The sequence below is a fragment of the Oncorhynchus keta genome, unplaced genomic scaffold (genome assembly GCF_023373465.1).
Source record: "Oncorhynchus keta strain PuntledgeMale-10-30-2019 unplaced genomic scaffold, Oket_V2 Un_scaffold_1579_pilon_pilon, whole genome shotgun sequence".
NCBI lineage: Eukaryota > Metazoa > Chordata > Actinopteri > Salmoniformes > Salmonidae > Oncorhynchus > Oncorhynchus keta.
The window spans coordinates 775,848-788,401 of record NW_026290804.1 but is presented as its reverse complement, the minus strand read 5'-3'; the positions used below and the strand labels follow the sequence as shown (position 1 = coordinate 788,401).

The 12,554-nt window shown below is 45.5% G+C and overlaps 1 long non-coding RNA gene across 1 annotated transcript; it reads right to left on the bottom strand.

Moving 5' to 3' along the window:
• Positions 1–584: 584 nt before the first annotated feature.
• On the bottom strand, positions 585–5,926 carry LOC127927615 (uncharacterized). The gene is made up of 3 exons (XR_008128201.1): positions 5,800–5,926; positions 1,829–1,945; positions 585–1,243 (listed from the first exon to the last, which is right to left on the bottom strand). It is a non-coding gene; the product is annotated as an uncharacterized LOC127927615 (long non-coding RNA).
• Between the last annotated feature and the right edge of the window lie 6,628 nt (positions 5,927–12,554).

Sequence of the window (12,554 nt, the reverse complement as noted above, 5' to 3'; positions counted from 1 at the left end):
CACAGGACACCGGATAAGACAGGAGAAGTACTCCAGATATAACAAACTGACCCTAGCCCCCCGACACATAAACTACTGCAGCATCAATACTGGAGGCTGAAACAGGAGGGGTCAGGAGACACTGTGGCCCCATCCGATGACACCCCCGGACAGGGCCAAACAGGCAGGATATAACCCCCATCACTGCCTAGTTTGGCAACTGCTCTGCCGACCACAAGGCACTACAGAGGGTAATGTGTACTGCCCAGTACATCACTGGGGCCAAGCTTCCTGCCATCCAGGACATCTGTACCAGGCGGTGTCAGAGGAAGGCCCAAAAAATTGTCAAAGACTCCAGCCAGTCAGAGACTGTTCTCTCTGCTACCGCACGGGAATCGGTACTGGAGCGCCTAGGTCAAGGTCCAAAAGGCTTCTGAACAGCTTCTACCTCCAAGCCATAAGACTGCTGAACATCTAATCAAAGGGCTACCCAGACTCCTCTTTTACGGTGCTGCTACTCTCTGTTTATTATCTATGCATAGTTTAACTCTAACTACATGTACATAATTCCGTCAACTAACCGGTACCCCCTGTATATAGCCTCCACATTGACTCTTTACTGGTACCCCCTGTATATAGCCTCCACATTGACTCTGTACCGGTACCCCCTGTATATAGCCTCCACATTGACTCTGTACCGGTACCCCCTGTATATAGCCTCCACATTGACTCTGTACCGGTACCCCCTGTATATAGTCTCCACATTGACTCTGTACCGGTACCCCCTGTATATAGCCTCCACATTGACTCTGTACCGGTACCCCCTGTATATAGCCTCCACATTGACTCTTTACTGGTACCCCCTGTATATAGTCTCCACATTGACTCTGTACCGGTACCCCCTGTATATAGCCTCCACATTGACTCTGTACCGGTACCCCCTGTATATAGCCTCCACATTGACTCTTTACTGGTACCCCCTGTATATAGCCTCCACATTGACTCTGTACCGTAACACCCTGTATATAGTCTCCACATTGACTCTGTACCGGTGCCCCCTGTATATAGCCTCCACATTGACTCTGTACCGGTACCCCCTGTATATAGCCTCCACATTGACTCTGTACCGGTACCCCCTGTATATAGCCTCCACATTGACTCTGTACCGTAACACCCTGTATATAGCCTCCACATTGACTCTGTACCGGTACCCCCTGTATATAGCCTCCACATTGACTCTGTACCGTAACACCCTGTATATAGCCTCCACATTGACTCTGTACCGGTACCCCCGGTATATAGCCTCCACATTTACTCTGTACCGGTACCCCCTGTATATAGCCTCCACATTGACTCTGTACCGTAATACCCTGTATATAGCCTCCATTTTGACTCTGTACCGGTACCCCTTGTATATAACCTCCACATTGACTCTGTACCAGTACCCCCTGTATATAGCCTCCACATTGACTCTGTACCGGTACCCCCTGTATATAGCCTCCACATTGACTCTGTACCGTAATACCCTGTATATAACCTCCACATTGACTCTGTACCGGTACCCCCTGTATATAGCCTCCACATTGACTCTGTACCGGTACCCCCTGTATATAGCCTCCACATTGACTCTGTACCGTAACACCCTGTATATAGCCTCCACATTGACTCTGTACCGGTACCCCCGGTATATAGCCTCCACATTTACTCTGTACCGGTACCCCCTGTATATAGCCTCCACATTGACTCTGTACCGTAATACCCTGTATATAGCCTCCATTTTGACTCTGTACCGGTACCCCTTGTATATAACCTCCACATTGACTCTGTACCAGTACCCCCTGTATATAACCTCCACATTGACTCTGTACCGGTACCCCCTGTATATAGCCTCCACATTGACTCTGTACCGGTACCCCCTGTATATAGCCTCCACATTGACTCTGTACCGGTACCCCCTGTATATAACCTCCACATTGCCTCTGTACTGTAATACCCTGAATATAGTCTCCACATTGACTCTGTACCATAATACCCTGTATATAGCCTCCACATTGACTCTGTACCGTAATACCCTGTATATAGTCTCCACATTGACTCTGTACCGTAATACCCTGTATCTAGTTTCCACATTGACTCTGTACCGTAATACCCTGTATATAGCCTCCACATTGACTCTGTACCATAATACCCTGTATATAGCCTCCACATTGACTCTGTACCGTAATACCCTGTATATAGCCTCCACATTGACTCTGTACCGTAATACCCTGTATATAGCCTCCACATTGACTCTGTACCATAATACCCTGTATATAGCCTCCACATTGACTCTGTACCATAATACCCTGTATATAGCCTCCACATTGACTCTGTACCGTAATACCCTGTATATAGCCTCCACATTGACTCTGTACCGTAATACCCTGTATATAGCCTCCACATTGACTCTGTACCGTAATACCCTGTATCTAGTTTCCACATTGACTCTGTACCGTAATACCCTGTATATAACCTCCACATTGACTCTGTACCGTAATACCCTGTATATAGCCTCCACACTGACTCTGTACCAGTACCCCCTGTATATAGCCTCCACATTGACTCTGTACCGTAATACCCTGTATCTAGTTTCCACATTGGCTCTGTACCGTAATACCCTGTATATAGCCTCCACATTGACTCTGTACCGTAATACCCTGTATCTAGTTTCCACATTGACTCTGTACCGGTACCCCCTGTATATAGCCTCCACATTGACTCTGTACCGTAATACCCTGTATCTAGTTTCCACATTGGCTCTGTACCGTAATACCCTGTATATAGCCTCCACATTGACTCTGTACCGTAATACCCTGTATCTAGTTTCCACATTGGCTCTGTACCGTAATACCCTGTATATAGCCTCCACATTGACTCTGTACCGGTACCCCCTGTATATAGCCTCCACATTGACTCTTTACTGGTACCCCCTGTATATAGTCTCCACATTGACTCTGTACCGGTACCCCCTGTATATAGCCTCCACATTGACTCTGTACCGTAACACCCTGTATATAGTCTCCACATTGACTCTGTACCGGTGCCCCCTGTATATAGCCTCCACATTGACTCTGTACCGGTACCCCCTGTATATAGCCTCCACATTGACTCTGTACCGGTACCCCCTGTATATAGCCTCCACATTGACTCTGTACCGTAACACCCTGTATATAGCCTCCACATTGACTCTGTACCGGTACCCCCTGTATATAGCCTCCACATTGACTCTGTACCGTAACACCCTGTATATAGCCTCCACATTGACTCTGTACCGGTACCCCCGGTATATAGCCTCCACATTTACTCTGTACCGGTACCCCCTGTATATAGCCTCCACATTGACTCTGTACCGTAATACCCTGTATATAGCCTCCATTTTTACTCTGTACCGGTACCCCTGTATATAGCCTCCACATTGACTCTGTACCGTAATACCCTGTATATAGCCTCCATTTTGACTCTGTACCGGTACCCTTGTATATAGCCTCCACATTGACTCTGTACCGTAATACCCTGTATCTAGTTTCCACATTGGCTCTGTACCGTAATACCCTGTATATAGCCTCCACATTGACTCTGTACCGGTACCCCCTGTATATAGCCTCCACATTGACTCTTTACTGGTACCCCCTGTATATAGTCTCCACATTGACTCTGTACCGGTACCCCCTGTATATAGCCTCCACATTGACTCTGTACCGTAACACCCTGTATATAGTCTCCACATTGACTCTGTACCGGTGCCCCCTGTATATAGCCTCCACATTGACTCTGTACCGGTACCCCCTGTATATAGCCTCCACATTGACTCTGTACCGGTACCCCCTGTATATAGCCTCCACATTGACTCTGTACCGTAACACCCTGTATATAGCCTCCACATTGACTCTGTACCGGTACCCCCTGTATATAGCCTCCACATTGACTCTGTACCGTAACACCCTGTATATAGCCTCCACATTGACTCTGTACCGGTACCCCCTGTATATAGCCTCCACATTGACTCTGTACCGTAATACCCTGTATATAGCCTCCATTTTGACTCTGTACCGGTACCCCTTGTATATAACCTCCACATTGACTCTGTACCAGTACCCCCTGTATATAACCTCCACATTGACTCTGTACCGGTACCCCCTGTATATAGCCTCCACATTGACTCTGTACCGGTACCCCTGTATATAGCCTCCACATTGACTCTGTACCGTAACACCCTGTATATAGCCTCCACATTGACTCTGTACCGGTACCCCGGTATATAGCCTCCACATTTACTCTGTACCGGTACCCCCTGTATATAGCCTCCACATTGACTCTGTACCGTAATACCCTGTATATAGCCTCCATTTTGACTCTGTACCGGTACCCCTTGTATATAACCTCCACATTGACTCTGTACCAGTACCCCTGTATATAACCTCCACATTGACTCTGTACCGTACCCCCTGTATATAGCCTCCACATTGACTCTGTACCGGTACCCCCTGTATATAGCCTCCACATTGACTCTGTACCGGTACCCCTGTATATAACCTCCACATTGCCTCTGTACTGTAATACCCTGAATATAGTCTCCACATTGACTCTGTACCATAATACCCTGTATATAGCCTCCACATTGACTCTGTACCGTAATACCCTGTATATAGTCTCCACATTGACTCTGTACCGTAATACCCTGTATCTAGTTTCCACATTGACTCTGTACCGTAATACCCTGTATATAGCCTCCACATTGACTCTGTACCATAATACCCTGTATATAGCCTCCACATTGACTCTGTACCGTAATACCCTGTATATAGCCTCCACATTGACTCTGTACCGTAATACCCTGTATATAGCCTCCACATTGACTCTGTACCTTAATACCCTGTATATAGCCTCCACATTGACTCTGTACCGTAATACCCTGTATATAGCCTCCACATTGACTCTGTACCGTAATACCCTGTATCTAGTTTCCACATTGACTCTGTACCGTAATACCCTGTATATAACCTCCACATTGACTCTGTACCGTAATACCCTGTATATAGCCTCCACACTGACTCTGTACCAGTACCCCCTGTATATAGCCTCCACATTGACTCTGTACCGTAATACCCTGTATCTAGTTTCCACATTGGCTCTGTACCGTAATACCCTGTATATAGCCTCCACATTGACTCTGTACCGTAATACCCTGTATCTAGTTTCCACATTGACTCTGTACCGGTACCCCCTGTATATAGCCTCCACATTGACTCTGTACCGTAATACCCTGTATCTAGTTTCCACATTGGCTCTGTACCGTAATACCCTGTATATAGCCTCCACATTGACTCTGTACCGTAATACCCTGTATATAGCCTCCACATTGACTCTGTACCGTAATACCCTGTATATAGCCTCCATTTTGACTCTGTACCGGTACCCCTTGTATATAACCTCCACATTGACTCTGTACCAGTACCCCCTGTATATAGCCTCCACATTGACTCTGTACCGGTACCCCCTGTATATAGCCTCCACATTGACTCTGTACCGGTACCCCCTGTATATAGCCTCCACATTGACTCTGTACCGTAACACCCTGTATATAGCCTCCACATTGACTCTGTACCGGTACCCCCGGTATATAGCCTCCACATTTACTCTGTACCGGTACCCCCTGTATATAGCCTCCACATTGACTCTGTACCGTAATACCCTGTATATAGCCTCCATTTTGACTCTGTACCGGTACCCCTTGTATATAACCTCCACATTGACTCTGTACCAGTACCCCCTGTATATAACCTCCACATTGACTCTGTACCGGTACCCCCTGTATATAGCCTCCACATTGACTCTGTACCGGTACCCCCTGTATATAGCCTCCACATTGACTCTGTACCGGTACCCCCTGTATATAACCTCCACATTGCCTCTGTACTGTAATACCCTGAATATAGTCTCCACATTGACTCTGTACCATAATACCCTGTATATAGCCTCCACATTGACTCTGTACCGTAATACCCTGTATATAGTCTCCACATTGACTCTGTACCGTAATACCCTGTATCTAGTTTCCACATTGACTCTGTACCGTAATACCCTGTATATAGCCTCCACATTGACTCTGTACCATAATACCCTGTATATAGCCTCCACATTGACTCTGTACCGTAATACCCTGTATATAGCCTCCACATTGACTCTGTACCGTAATACCCTGTATATAGCCTCCACATTGACTCTGTACCATAATACCCTGTATATAGCCTCCACATTGACTCTGTACCATAATACCCTGTATATAGCCTCCACATTGACTCTGTACCGTAATACCCTGTATATAGCCTCCACATTGACTCTGTACCGTAATACCCTGTATATAGCCTCCACATTGACTCTGTACCGTAATACCCTGTATCTAGTTTCCACATTGACTCTGTACCGTAATACCCTGTATATAACCTCCACATTGACTCTGTACCGTAATACCCTGTATATAGCCTCCACACTGACTCTGTACCAGTACCCCCTGTATATAGCCTCCACATTGACTCTGTACCGTAATACCCTGTATCTAGTTTCCACATTGGCTCTGTACCGTAATACCCTGTATATAGCCTCCACATTGACTCTGTACCGTAATACCCTGTATCTAGTTTCCACATTGACTCTGTACCGGTACCCCTGTATATAGCCTCCACATTGACTCTGTACCGTAATACCCTGTATCTAGTTTCCACATTGGCTCTGTACCGTAATACCCTGTATATAGCCTCCACATTGACTCTGTACCGTAATACCCTGTATCTAGTTTCCACATTGGCTCTGTACCGTAATACCCTGTATATAGCCTCCACATTGACTCTGTACCGGTACCCCTGTATATAGCCTCCACATTGACTCTTTACTGGTACCCCTGTATATAGTCTCCACATTGACTCTGTACCGGTACCCCCTGTATATAGCCTCCACATTGACTCTGTACCGTAACACCCTGTATATAGTCTCCACATTGACTCTGTACCGGTGCCCCTGTATATAGCCTCCACATTGACTCTGTACCGGTACCCCTGTATATAGCCTCCACATTGACTCTGTACCGGTACCCCTGTATATAGCCTCCACATTGACTCTGTACCGTAACACCCTGTATATAGCCTCCACATTGACTCTGTACCGGTACCCCCTGTATATAGCCTCCACATTGACTCTGTACCGTAACACCCTGTATATAGCCTCCACATTGACTCTGTACCGGTACCCCCGGTATATAGCCTCCACATTTACTCTGTACCGGTACCCCCTGTATATAGCCTCCACATTGACTCTGTACCGTAATACCCTGTATATAGCCTCCATTTTTACTCTGTACCGGTACCCCCTGTATATAGCCTCCACATTGACTCTGTACCGTAATACCCTGTATATAGCCTCCATTTTGACTCTGTACCGGTACCCCTTGTATATAGCCTCCACATTGACTCTGTACCGTAATACCCTGTATCTAGTTTCCACATTGGCTCTGTACCGTAATACCCTGTATATAGCCTCCACATTGACTCTGTACCGGTACCCCCTGTATATAGCCTCCACATTGACTCTTTACTGGTACCCCCTGTATATAGTCTCCACATTGACTCTGTACCGGTACCCCCTGTATATAGCCTCCACATTGACTCTGTACCGTAACACCCTGTATATAGTCTCCACATTGACTCTGTACCGGTGCCCCCTGTATATAGCCTCCACATTGACTCTGTACCGGTACCCCCTGTATATAGCCTCCACATTGACTCTGTACCGGTACCCCCTGTATATAGCCTCCACATTGACTCTGTACCGTAACACCCTGTATATAGCCTCCACATTGACTCTGTACCGGTACCCCCTGTATATAGCCTCCACATTGACTCTGTACCGTAACACCCTGTATATAGCCTCCACATTGACTCTGTACCGGTACCCCCGGTATATAGCCTCCACATTTACTCTGTACCGGTACCCCCTGTATATAGCCTCCACATTGACTCTGTACCGTAATACCCTGTATATAGCCTCCATTTTGACTCTGTACCGGTACCCCTTGTATATAACCTCCACATTGACTCTGTACCAGTACCCCTGTATATAACCTCCACATTGACTCTGTACCGGTACCCCCTGTATATAGCCTCCACATTGACTCTGTACCGGTACCCCTGTATATAGCCTCCACATTGACTCTGTACCGTAACACCCTGTATATAGCCTCCACATTGACTCTGTACCGGTACCCCCGTATATAGCCTCCACATTTACTCTGTACCGGTACCCCCTGTATATAGCCTCCACATTGACTCTGTACCGTAATACCCTGTATATAGCCTCCATTTTGACTCTGTACCGGTACCCCTTGTATATAACCTCCACATTGACTCTGTACCAGTACCCCTGTATATAACCTCCACATTGACTCTGTACCGGTACCCCTGTATATAGCCTCCACATTGACTCTGTACCGGTACCCCTGTATATAGCCTCCACATTGACTCTGTACCGGTACCCCCTGTATATAACCTCCACATTGCCTCTGTACTGTAATACCCTGAATATAGTCTCCACATTGACTCTGTACCATAATACCCTGTATATAGCCTCCACATTGACTCTGTACCGTAATACCCTGTATATAGTCTCCACATTGACTCTGTACCGTAATACCCTGTATCTAGTTTCCACATTGACTCTGTACCGTAATACCCTGTATATAGCCTCCACATTGACTCTGTACCATAATACCCTGTATATAGCCTCCACATTGACTCTGTACCGTAATACCCTGTATATAGCCTCCACATTGACTCTGTACCGTAATACCCTGTATATAGCCTCCACATTGACTCTGTACCTTAATACCCTGTATATAGCCTCCACATTGACTCTGTACCGTAATACCCTGTATATAGCCTCCACATTGACTCTGTACCGTAATACCCTGTATCTAGTTTCCACATTGACTCTGTACCGTAATACCCTGTATATAACCTCCACATTGACTCTGTACCGTAATACCCTGTATATAGCCTCCACACTGACTCTGTACCAGTACCCCTGTATATAGCCTCCACATTGACTCTGTACCGTAATACCCTGTATCTAGTTTCCACATTGGCTCTGTACCGTAATACCCTGTATATAGCCTCCACATTGACTCTGTACCGTAATACCCTGTATCTAGTTTCCACATTGACTCTGTACCGGTACCCCCTGTATATAGCCTCCACATTGACTCTGTACCGTAATACCCTGTATCTAGTTTCCACATTGGCTCTGTACCGTAATACCCTGTATATAGCCTCCACATTGACTCTGTACCGTAATACCCTGTATCTAGTTTCCACATTGGCTCTGTACCGTAATACCCTGTATATAGCCTCCACATTGACTCTGTACCGTAATACCCTGTATATAGGCTCCACATTGACTCTGTACCGTAATACCCTGTATATATCCTCCACATTGACTCTGTACCGGTACCCCCTGTATATAGCCTCCACATGTACTCTGTACTGTAATACCCTGTATATAGTCTCCACATTGACTCTGTACCGTAATACCCTGTATATAGCCTCCACATTGACTCTGTACCGTAATACCCTGTATATAGCCTCCACATTGACTCTGTACCGTAATACCCTGTATATAGCCTCCACATTGACTCTGTACCGTAACACCCTGTATATAGCCTCCACATTGACTCTGTACCATAATACCCTGTATATAGCCTCCACATTGACTCTGTACCGTAATACCCTGTATATAGCCTCCACTATGACTCTGTACCGTAATACCCTGTATATAGCACCCACATTGACTCTGTACCGTAATACCCTGTATATAGCCTCCACATTGACTCTGTACCGTAACACCCTGTATATAGCCTCCACTTTGACTCTGTACCGTAATACCCTGTATAGAGCCTCCACATTGACTCTGTACCGTAATACCCTGTATATAGCCTCCACATTGACTCTGTACCGTAATACCCTGTATATAGTCTCCACATTGACTCTGTACTGTAATACCCTGTATATAGCCTCCACATTGACTCTGTACCGTAATACCCTGTATATAGCCTCCATATTCCATGAAAATAGTCTTGCTTGTTATTTTGTTGCTGCTGTTTAATTATTTGTTACAATTTTTACTTAACATCTTAAAACATAGTTGTTTAAGGCCTTGTAAGTCAGCATTTCACTGTAAGGTCTTTGTATTCGGCGCATGTGACAAAAAACAATTTGATTTGCAGATCATCTGTTGCTATACGTTCTGGATATTTACATATAGCTAAAAGTGGTTTCCAGTAGAGGGGCAGAGTTCCATATCAACCTCTCGGCCACAACTATTTCCAGCAGAGCACAGTGTGCCAAGTATAGATCAGAAACTATTACTCAACTCATAATGTTCATGTTTATTTATCCATAAATCTGTTTTCTGGAATAGCTTCCCACGTATAATCCTCTACATGTCAATCAGTGTTTTAAACAGGACAGACATCTTAAATAATGTCCTTTTCTTCTTTGCTTCTGTGTCACAGTTGTCGTAAGAACGGGACCAAGGTATGTTATATTTATTTCAAAGTGAAAAATAAACAAAACAAAATATATCAATAAACGAACAACTAAACGTGACTACTTGGTGCACAAACACAAAACAATATCCCACAGACACAGGTGGGAAAATTAGCTACTTAAAAATGATCCCCAATAATAGACAACGATTACCAGCTGCCTCTAATTGGGAATCATACAAAACACCAACATAGAAAATATAAACTAGAACAAAACATATAAATTATAAACTAGAATACCCCCTAGTCATGGCCTGACCTACTACACCATAGAGAAACAGGGTCTCTCTATGGTCAGGGCGTTCTGTTTACTTGTGAGACAGTGTCTGTGTGTAAAATGGCCCCCTATTCCTATATAGCGCACTATTATAGAGTAGGGCCGGCCCATAGGGAAAAGGGCTTCATTTGGGATGTACCCTCCTATATCTGATATTCCAGGCTTGGTGCCAGCACCATCTGATCCTCATCTGTAAACCTGTTGTTACCCCAGCTCTCTACATCCCTCCCCAGTCATCTGTAAACCTATTGTTACCCCTGCTCTCTACATCCCTCCCCAGTCATCTGTAAACCTATTGTTACCCCAGCTCTCTACATCCCTCCCCACTCATCTGTAAACCTATTGTTACCCCAGCTCTCTACATCCCTCCCCAGTCATCTGTAAACCTATTGTTACCCCAGCTCTCTACATCCCTCCCCAGTCATCTGTAAACCTATTGTTACCCCTGCTCTCTACATCCCTCCCCAGTCATCTGTAAACCTATTGTTACCCCAGCTCTCTACATCCCTCCCCAGTCATCTGTAAACCTATTGTTACCCCAGCTCTCTACATCCCTCCCCAGTCATCTGTAAACCTATTGTTACCCCAGCTCTCTACATCCCTCCCCAGTCATCTGTAAACCTATTGTTACCCCAGCTCTCTACATCCCTCCCCAGTCATCTGTAAACCTATTGTTACCCCAGCTCTCTACATCCCTCCCCAGTCATCTGTAAACCTATTGTTACCCCAGCTCTCTACATCCCTCCCCAGTCATCTGTAAACCTATTGTTACCCCAGCTCTCTACATCCCTCCCCAGTCATCTGTAAACCTATTGTTACCCCAGCTCTCTACATCCCTCCCCAGTCATCTGTAAACCTATTGTTACCCCTGCTCTCTACATCCCTCCCCAGTCATCTGTAAACCTATTGTTACCCCAGCTCTCTACATCCCTCCCCAGTCATCTGTAAACCTATTGTTACCCCTGCTCTCTACATCCCTCCCCACTCATCTGTAAACCTATTGTTACCCCTGCTCTCTACATCCCTCCCCAGTCAGAGATACGTCGCTGATTTCCTTATTACAGAACGAGGATTTTCTAATTCAATCTAAGGCTCATCTGGATAATGGGCGACTGATTTGATTAGAGCAGAAAATGCCAAATGCCAAAATAGAGGATAATTTGGAGCTGTTGATAGGCATAAACTTCATTTAGATATAGAGTGGCAAAAAACATTATCTTATCGGAGCAGCTGTCAGCGTCCAGGATCATCTAGGGATCGTGTTGCCTACAATGCCATACAATACCAGGCTATAGCCTGGAATGAACACTGACTGTCAATACTACGGCTATTCAACTTTTACCCTACGAGGACTTATCGCTGGCCTTCTGTTCTACGTGGTCATTAAACCACCAGGTGCCCCAGGTCTTAATCAATCCCAGGGGGAAAAAAAGCGGTAGATCTGGCTTTGAGGTCGAGATAGTTCATCTGAGGGCTATAACACAACTGAATAATATCACTGTGTTTCACTAGTGTGTTTCAGACACTTCCTTCAGTCTAAACCTGTCTTCATTGAAACCCTATGCATTTACGGATATCAAATCCACGGTAAAACGACGCTCTGCAGGTTTTGGCTCAGACTCAAATGACCTTTTAAAAGCCAAAAGCAATGCCCTCGGTCTTTAATGA